We start from the raw sequence: 10,496 nt of genomic DNA on the forward strand, positions 1-10,496 counted from the left end.
ACACCATCCAACCCATATGAAGTCCCAACAAAGTTTAAAAAGTCCAAAGAAGTTGAGAATGGGGATGGTACGAAGAATGTGGGGATTCTTTACATTCTTCGTACCCTTGTTAATTTTTTAGTATTTTTGGATTTCAATTTTTTCGGAAATCATTTCACCACCTCCTAAGTGTAATGAACCTATTTAGACATCATCCGACCCATATGAAGTCCCAAAAAATTTTAAAAAATCCAAATAAGTGGAGAATTGGGAGGGTACGGTGAATGTGAGGATTCCTCACATTCTTCATACCCTCGTTAATTTTTCAGTATTTTTGGATTTGAATTTTTCCGGAAATTATTTCACCACCTCTTAAGTGTAATGAACCTATTTAAACATCAATGAACCCATACGAAGTCCCAACAAATTTTAAAAAATCCAAAGAAGTGGAGAATTGGGAGGGTACGAAAAATGTTAGAATTCGTTACATTCTTCGTACCCTTGTTGATTTTTTAGTATTTTTGGATTTAGATTTTTCCGGAAATCATTTGACCACCTCCTAAGTGTAATGAACCTATTTAAACAACATCTAACCCATATGAAGTCCCAACAAATTTTAAAAACTTCAAAAAAGTCGAGAATTAGGCGGGTACGAAGAATGTGAGGAATCCTCACATTCTTCGTACCCTTGTTAATTTTTTAGTATTTTTGGATTTGGATTGTTCCGAAAATTGTTTCACCCTCTCCTAAGTGTAAAGAACCTATTTAAACATCATCCAACCCATATGAAGTCCCAACAAAGTTTAAAAAGTCCAAAGAAGTTGAGAATGGGGATGGTACGAAGAATGTGGGGATTCTTTACATTCTTCGTACCCTTGTTAATTTTTTAGTATTTTTGGATTTCAATTTTTCCGTAAATCATTTCACCACCTCCTAAGTGTAATGAACCTATTTAGAAATCATCCGACCCATATGAAGTCCCAAAAAATTTTAAAAAATCCAAATAAGTGGAGAATTGGGAGGGTACGGTGAATGTGAGGATTCCTCACATTCTTCATACCCTCGTTAATTTTTCAGTATTTTTGGATTTGGATTTTTCCGGAAATTATTTCACCACCTCTTAAGTGTAATGAACCTATTTAAACATCAACGAACCCATACGAAGTCCCAACAAATTTTAAAAAATCCAAAGAAGTGGAGAATTGGGAGGGTACGGAAAATGTTAGAATTCGTTACATTCTTCGTACCCTTGTTGATTTTTTAGTATTTTTGGATTTAGATTTTTTCGGAAATCATTTGACCACCTCTTAAGTCTAATGAACCTATTTAAATAGCATCTAACCCATATGAAGTCCTAAGAAATTTTAAAAACTTCAAAAAAATCAAGAATTAGGAGGGTACGAAGAATGTGAGGAATCCTCACATTCTTCGTACCCTTGTTAATTTTTTAGTATTTTTGGATTTGGATTGTTCCGAAAATTGTTTCACCCTCTCCTAAGTGTAAAGAACCTATTTAAACATCATCCAACCCATATGAAGTCCCAACAAAGTTTAAAAAGTCCAAATAAGTTGAGAATGGGGATGGTACGAAGAATGTGAGGATTCTTTACATTCTTCGTACCCTTGTTAATTTTTTAGTATTTTTGGATTTCGATTTTTCCGAAAATCATTTCACCACCTCCTAAGTGTAATGAACCTATTTAGACATCATCCGACCCATATGAAGTCCCAAAAAATTTTAAAAAATCCAAATAAGTGGAGAATTGGGAGGGTACGGTGAATGTGAGGATTCCTCACATTCTTCATACCCTCGTTAATTTTTCAGTATTTTTGGATTTAGATTTTTCCGGAAATTATTTCACCACCTCTTAAGTGTAATGAACCTATTTAAACATCAACGAACCCATACGAAGTCCCAACAAATTTTAAAAAATCCAAAGAAGTGGAGAATTGGGAGGGTACGAAAAATGTTAGAATTCGTTACATTCTTCGTACCCTTGTTGATTTTTTAGTATTTTTGGATTTAGATTTTTCCGAAAATCATTTGACCACCTCCTAAGTGTAATGAACCTATTTAAACAACATCTAACCCATATGAAGTCCCAACAAATTTTAAAAACTTCAAAAAAGTCGAGAATTAGGCGGGTACGAAGAATGTGAGGAATCCTCACATTCTTCGTACCCTTGTTAATTTTTTAGTATTTTTGGATTTGGATTGTTCCGAAAATTGTTTCACCCTCTCCTAAGTTTAAAGAACCTATTTAAACATCATCCAACCCATATGAAGTCCCAACAAAGTTTAAAAAGTCCAAAGAAGTTGAGAATGGGGATGGTACGAAGAATGTGGGGATTCTTTACATTCTTCGTACCCTTGTTATTTTTTTAGTATTTTTGGATTTCGATTTTTCCGGAAATCATTTCACCACCTCCTAAGTGTAATGAACCTATTTAGACATCATCCGACCCATATGAAGTCCCAAAAAATTTTAAAAAATCCAAATAAGTGGAGAATTGGGAGGGTACGGTGAATGTGAGGATTCCTCACATTCTTCATACCCTCATTAATTTTTCAGTATTTTTGGATTTGGATTTTTCCGGAAATTATTTCACCACCTCTTAAGTGTAATGAACCTATTTAAACATCAACGAACCCATACGAAGTCCCAACAAATTTTAAAAAATCCAAAGAAGTGGAGAATTGGGAGGGTACGAAAAATGTTAGAATTCGTTACATTCTTCGTACCCTTGTTGATTTTTTAGTATTTTTGGATTTAGATTTTTCCGGAAATCATTTGACCACCTCCTAAGTGTAATGAACCTATTTAAACAACATCTAACCCATATGAAGTCCCAACAAATTTTAAAAACTTCAAAAAAGTCGAGAATTAGGCGGGTACGAAGAATGTGAGGAATCCTCACATTCTTCGTACCCTTGTTAATTTTTTAGTATTTTTGGATTTGGATTGTTCCGAAAATTGTTTCACCCTCTACTAAGTGTAAAGAACCTATTTAAACACCATCCAACCCATATGAAGTCCCAACAAAGTTTAAAAAGTCCAAAGAAGTTGAGAATGGGGATGGTACGAAGAATGTGGGGATTCTTTACATTCTTCGTACCCTTGTTAATTTTTTAGTATTTTTGGATTTCAATTTTTTCGGAAATCATTTCACCACCTCCTAAGTGTAATGAACCTATTTAGACATCATCCGACCCATATGAAGTCCCAAAAAATTTTAAAAAATCCAAATAAGTGGAGAATTGGGAGGGTACGGTGAATGTGAGGATTCCTCACATTCTTCATACCCTCGTTAATTTTTCAGTATTTTTGGATTTGAATTTTTCCGGAAATTATTTCACCACCTCTTAAGTGTAATGAACCTATTTAAACATCAATGAACCCATACGAAGTCCCAACAAATTTTAAAAAATCCAAAGAAGTGGAGAATTGGGAGGGTACGAAAAATGTTAGAATTCGTTACATTCTTCGTACCCTTGTTGATTTTTTAGTATTTTTGGATTTAGATTTTTCCGGAAATCATTTGACCACCTCCTAAGTGTAATGAACCTATTTAAACAACATCTAACCCATATGAAGTCCCAACAAATTTTAAAAACTTCAAAAAAGTCGAGAATTAGGCGGGTACGAAGAATGTGAGGAATCCTCACATTCTTCGTACCCTTGTTAATTTTTTAGTATTTTTGGATTTGGATTGTTCCGAAAATTGTTTCACCCTCTCCTAAGTGTAAAGAACCTATTTAAACATCATCCAACCCATATGAAGTCCCAACAAAGTTTAAAAAGTCCAAAGAAGTTGAGAATGGGGATGGTACGAAGAATGTGGGGATTCTTTACATTCTTCGTACCCTTGTTAATTTTTTAGTATTTTTGGATTTCAATTTTTCCGTAAATCATTTCACCACCTCCTAAGTGTAATGAACCTATTTAGAAATCATCCGACCCATATGAAGTCCCAAAAAATTTTAAAAAATCCAAATAAGTGGAGAATTGGGAGGGTACGGTGAATGTGAGGATTCCTCACATTCTTCATACCCTCGTTAATTTTTCAGTATTTTTGGATTTGGATTTTTCCGGAAATTATTTCACCACCTCTTAAGTGTAATGAACCTATTTAAACATCAACGAACCCATACGAAGTCCCAACAAATTTTAAAAAATCCAAAGAAGTGGAGAATTGGGAGGGTACGAAAAATGTTAGAATTCGTTACATTCTTCGTACCCTTGTTGATTTTTTAGTATTTTTGGATTTAGATTTTTCCGGAAATCATTTGACCACCTCCTAAGTGTAATGAACCTATTTAAACAACATCTAACCCATATGAAGTCCCAACAAATTTTAAAAACTTCAAAAAAGTCGAGAATTAGGTGGGTACGAAGAATGTGAGGAATCCTCACATTCTTCGTACCCTTGTTAATTTTTTAGTATTTTTGGATTTGGATTGTTCCGAAAATTGTTTCACCCTCTCCTAAGTGTAAAGAACCTATTTAAACATCATCCAACCCATATGAAGTCCCAACAAAGTTTAAAAAGTCCAAAGAAGTTGAGAATGGGGATGGTACGAAGAATGTGGGGATTCTTTACATTCTTCGTACCCTTGTTAATTTTTTAGTATTTTTGGATTTCAATTTTTCCGGAAATCATTTCACCACCTCCTAAGTGTAATGAACCTATTTAGACATCATCCGACCCATATGAAGTCCCAACAAATTTTAAAAAATCCAAATAAGTGGAGAATTGGGAGGGTACAGTGAATGTGAGGATTCCTCACATTCTTCATACCCTCGTTAATTTTTTAGTATTTTTGGATTTGCATTTTTCGGAAATTATTTCACCACCTCTTAAGTGTAATGAACCTATTTAAACATCAATGAACCCATAGGAAGTCCCAACAAATTTTAAAAAATCCAAAGAAGTGGAGAATTGGGAGGGTATGAAAAATGTTAGAATTCGTTACATTCTTCGTACCCGTATTGATTTTTTAGTATTTTTGGATTTAGATTTTTTCGGAAATCATTTGACCACCTCCTAAGTGTAATGAACCTATTTAAACAACATCTAACCCATATGAAGTCCCAACAAATTTTAAAAACTTCAAAAAAGTCGAGAAGTAGGAGGGTACTAAGAATGTGAGGAATCCTCACATTCTTCGCACTATTGTTACTTTTTGAGTAAGGTTGGATTTGGATTTTTCTGGAAATCATTTCACCACCTCATAAGTGTAATGAAAAGATTTAAACATCATCCAACCCATATGAAGTCCCAAGAAATGTTAAAAAGTCCAAAGAAGTGGAGAACGGGGAGGGTACGAAGAATGTGAGGAATCCTCACATTCTTCGCACCATTGTTACTTTTTGAGTAAGGTTGGATTTGGATTTTTCTGGAAATCATTTCACCACCTCATAAGTGTAATGAAAAGATTTAAACATCATCCAACCCATATGAAGTCCCAAGAAATGTTAAAAAGTCCAAAGAAGTGGAGAACGGGGAGGGTACGAAGAATGTGAGGAATCCTCACATTCTTCGTACCCTTGTTTCTTTTTTTAGTATTTTTGGTTTTCGATTTTTCTGGAAATCATTTCACCACCTCCTAAGTGTAATAAACCTAATTAAACACCATCCAACCCATATAAAGTCCCAAAAAATTTTAAAAAATCCAAAGAATTGGAGAATTGGGATGGTACGAGGAATGTGTGGAATCCTCACATTCTTCGTACCGTTGTTAATTTTTTAGTATTTTTTGTTTTGGATTTTTTTGGAAATCATTTCACCACCTCCTAAGTGTAATGAACTTATTTAAACATCATCCAACCCATATGAATTCCCCAAAAAATTTAAGAAATTCAAAGAAGTGGAGAATTGGGAGGGTACGAAGAATGTGAGGATTCCTCACATTCTTCATACCCTTTTTAATTTTTAATATTTTTGGATTTTGATTTTTCCGCAAATTATTTCACCACCTCCTAAGTATAATAAACCTATTTAAACATCAACCAACCCATATGAAGTCCCAACAAATTTTAGAAAGTCCAAAGAAGTGGAGAATAGGGAGGGTACGAAAAATGTGAGAATTCGTTACATTCTTCGTACCCTTGTTGAGTTTTTAGTATTTTTGGATTTGGACTTTTTCGGAAATCATTTGACCACCTCCTAAGTGTAATGAAGCTATTTAAACAATATCCAACCCATATGAAGTCTCGACAAAGTTTAAAATGTCCAAAGAAGTGGAGAGCTGGAAGGGTACAAAGAATGTGAGGATTCATCACATTTTTCGTACCTTTGTTAATTTTTTAGTCTTTTTGGATTTGGATTTTTCTGAAAATTGTTTCACCACTTCCTAATTGTAATGCATAGATTTAAACATCATCCAACCTATATAAAGTCCCAACAAATTTTAAAAAATCGAAAGAAGTGGAGTATTGGGCGGGTACGATGAATGTTAGGATTCCTGCACATTTTTCATACCCTTGTTAATTTTTTAGTATTTTTGGATTTTGATTTTTCCGGAATTCATTTCACCACCTCCCAAGTGTAATGAACCTATTTAAACAACGTCCAACCCATATGAAGTCCCAAAAAATTTTAAAAACTTCAAACAAGTTGAGAATTGGGAGGATACGGAGAATGTGAGGATTCCTCACATTCTTCGTACCCTTGTTAATTATGACGAGAACAACATAAGCGCACTCTACTAAGCCTCTACTTTTGTTTTGCATATGATGCATGGATGTTGCCTGCTACTGAAATAATTTCATGCATGTGTTTATTTATTATTTTTCTTTGTTTTCCCCTTCCTGTTTTTTTTATTGTGTGATGTAATAAAATTATATTGTCTCACTACATCCACATGATGTGGAAGGAAGTAGCACAGCAACGAGAAACAACATAGAAAATTGTCTTTCAAGCACTCAGAAATGCTTCAGCTATTTCAACTCTAGTTTGGTCTCTCAATATGTCATCAAACTTGAGTAAATCAGCTAAGGCAGATGCTCTGGCTGCCTGTTTTGATCAGCTTCTGGATTTCCATCTTCAAATTGTGCAAGCATGGATGATATGGTGTCCATACAAGCAGCTACTGAAATTGCTCAAACCCCAAATGCTGAAGGGAAATGAGTTTTCTTTTGGAAAACAGCATGAAGAATATGCACCCTTCTTATATGAACTTATGCATAACTCCATGGACCAACATCGGAACTTAGACTTAAATTTGTCCAAGAGAAGATCAGTGTTACACAAGTTAATTGCAGTCATTCCTAAAAAAAGTGATCAGAAGACAAGCCTGGGAAAGCACTTGAGATTGATTCCCAATCCAAAGGCAGCTTTGAAAAAAAAAAAGAGGGACCGCTCCACAAAACTGCCCTTTGAAGCTACTGAGAATGATGAGAACATAAAACTAGCCTCTTGTATCTTGAGCAATACAATCAAAGTGGGTAAGCAAGTTGAAACAGAAGCTACAAACTGGTTTATGGACTTCCTGGGAAAAAGCTTTAGAAACAGGTCTGAAGAAACAAAAAGGGGACAATAGTTGGGGATGCTCGGAAAGTTCCTCAGTCTCTCATACTCAAGGTCATTAATTGGGTGGAGGTAGAGCAGTGTGTTAGTAGTAAGCGGCCAGTGCATCCCAGAGCAGCAGGCACTCCCATTGATAAAGGGAACATGCACCAAATTGCGAAGCCTTACAATCGCACCACACAGAAAAATCTTGAAAAAGGCAAGTTAAAATTCTTTAGTTTAGTTTTTGATTCTTTGTTTTAGTTTGAAAAAGTCAGAACTTTATTAGTTTATTTCTTTATTTTAATCAATCATGTTGGATAAATTTCATGTTTTTAATTCGGATTTAGTTTAGTTATAATTTTTTCTTTAGTTGGAAATAGTTTGTGATTTTAATTCAATAGTTTAATTAATCCTATTAGATAAAGTTTAATTTCAAATTAGTTTAGTTTTAATCTATCTTTTAGTTTAGATGTGTTGGTGATTTTAATCCAATAGTTTAGTTAATCATGTTAGATAAAGTTTATGTTTTTAATTTCAATTTAGTTCAATTTCAATTTATCTTTTTAGTCTAGATGTGTTTGTGTGTTTAGTTGATTTTATGCTAGTTCTTGATTTGTTATTCTCAATTTATGTGTTTCTTGAATATTAGTCATTAATTCTTGGTGGGTATCTCATTAGTTTATTTGTTCTAAGTTTGAATAGTTTATTACTTTGATAGTCTCTTGTAAAATTTACTTTTTAGAGGCAATTGGAAAATCATGTAGATTGACCTTTACCCTCACCTTCATTATTTTTGTTGATTACTATAAAAAAATTACTTTGTGATTTCATTTTCTTTTGTTTTGCTTGGTATTTTGTTTCTTATTTTCTATTGTTTTTTTTCAAATTAATTTCTTTTATTTTAAAACAAAATACTTTTCTCAAAAGATCCCTTTGAAAATTATATTTTAAAAAATAATTCATTTAGAGTCTTTAAAATCAAAGTCTCATTTTTTTTTTTTTAAAATAACATGCAACCTTGATCGGTTCACATTTTTTTCGGTTATCAATAAAAAATTTTGGTTTTGAACAAAATACGAATCAAAGCTTGTGGTCCCATATAAATGGGATAATTCTAGGACAAATTCATGTACATCAATGGGGGAATTGGTGAAACCCCTACATAAGAAAATCTTTTCAAAACTTATCTTTGCTACTTGTTGTAATAATATTTATATCTTTTTTTTTTTTTAAGAATTATATACAAGATATATGTCATAATTGATGATTTCATATACACTGATCATTTTTGCTATGTTAATTAGATAACAAGCATGCTAGGATTTCTTATTTTATTATTTATTATCTAACCCCTCATGTCTTGAGGAAGCACGTTACAAATTATCTATGCTATCCAGACTAGGTATGCCTCTATCACCCACTTTTTAAATTCTGTAAATATGTTTGTCACTGTGAACCGCGCCTATGTTTGATAATGCTTAGGTGTCTTGATATATTGTTTCATTATTTGATTATTTATGATAAAGAGTATACTAGATGATATATTATTTGAACTAACTTTGATCTCTTGTGATAGCGCTTATGAAGCAGTCCAGGTACGCACCCTAAATCTTCTTTATGATTTGTGATTGATTTTCTTGTTTAACATGTTATTTTTTTAGGAATCACCTTAGTCTACCTAGCTACTTCAATCAACCAATTAATTGTCACATTCCCTGCAACTTAGTCAGGAGAGACCTTTGTAGGGTTTAGAGGGGTGCTACATCTTAGAGGTACCTTCCCAATGATTAACTTGATCCCCACACTTAGATTCGGGTTTTTTAAAAACATGTTTTTCCAAAAATTATGGAGTCACTTTTTTTAGGGTTTTATTTATTGTTTTATTTTCCCTTTTAAAAAAAATAAAATAAGTAGCGACTCCGATTTTTTCCAAAACTAAAATTTTTCACTAATAAAAGTAAGTCTCGCTGATTGAGTGGGGACGCATGTGAATACGGGTCCACAACAACTTAATTTGGCTCCAATACCAATGTGGGATAAAAATAAAGCTATAATTCAAATACATATCTATGGAAGACCTATGTAGCTTAAATTACAGTCTCTTATTATTGATAGTTTCCTTCCTAAAAAGAAGCTATTAAAATTTACCAAAGTTTCTTATTTTTGCACCCTCTAGATTCTAAGTATAGATGGAGACTAGAAACAACTTGATGAACTATAAAAGAATTTGATTGAGAGAAAATTATACACACCAATAATCGTATTATTTATATGCAAGCTTATTGATGAAGGATAAAGATTAAACTAAATGAAAAATCATCTCCATTTTATTTTTAGTCAATTTAATTTAAAAATAAATTTTGAATGTTATGGAATCTTATCTACTTATTAATTCTCTTTTATTTATCTATGTGTGGAAGGTGAATTAAAAAAATTAACTTCCAACCATGATAAACTTGTATATTTTTAAATTATTTAATTTTTTGTAAATAAATAAAAATAAGTTAAATGAATTTAGAAAAACATATAAAAATAATTTATTAATTTTAAACCTCTCTCTCTCTTACCTATAATCAAATATAAGGCTATAGATTTTTTAGTGTTTCTTGATGACAACATTTTAAGAAAGCAAATCCAATCCAACAAAAAGGTACAAATTGCAGGCCAAGAAACAATATATCTCAGAGGCATTTCTTCAAACATGTTATGCGCCTTATCCAGTCATTGAATCTAAAACACTTATCAATTAAAGTGTTCCCAATATGGGAATTGTAGCCAAAACCCATCTCTAAAAGACTATCATGAACGCTCTAAGCCATCTCATAATCCAACAACTCAGCACAGGCGTTGAAGATAGAAGAGCAAGTGTAACTATGAAGCTGAAACTTGATTCTCTGTATCTGAAAGTATAAGCTAAGAGCTTCAGAGAAAAGGCCATTATAGGTGAATGCCCTTGTGCTTGAATTTAACAAATAAACATTACTTGAAGGAGAAGCGTGTTGAAA

Source organism: Vitis vinifera, chromosome 15, assembly GCF_030704535.1.
Source record: "Vitis vinifera cultivar Pinot Noir 40024 chromosome 15, ASM3070453v1".
Classification (NCBI taxonomy): Eukaryota; Viridiplantae; Streptophyta; class Magnoliopsida; order Vitales; family Vitaceae; genus Vitis; species Vitis vinifera.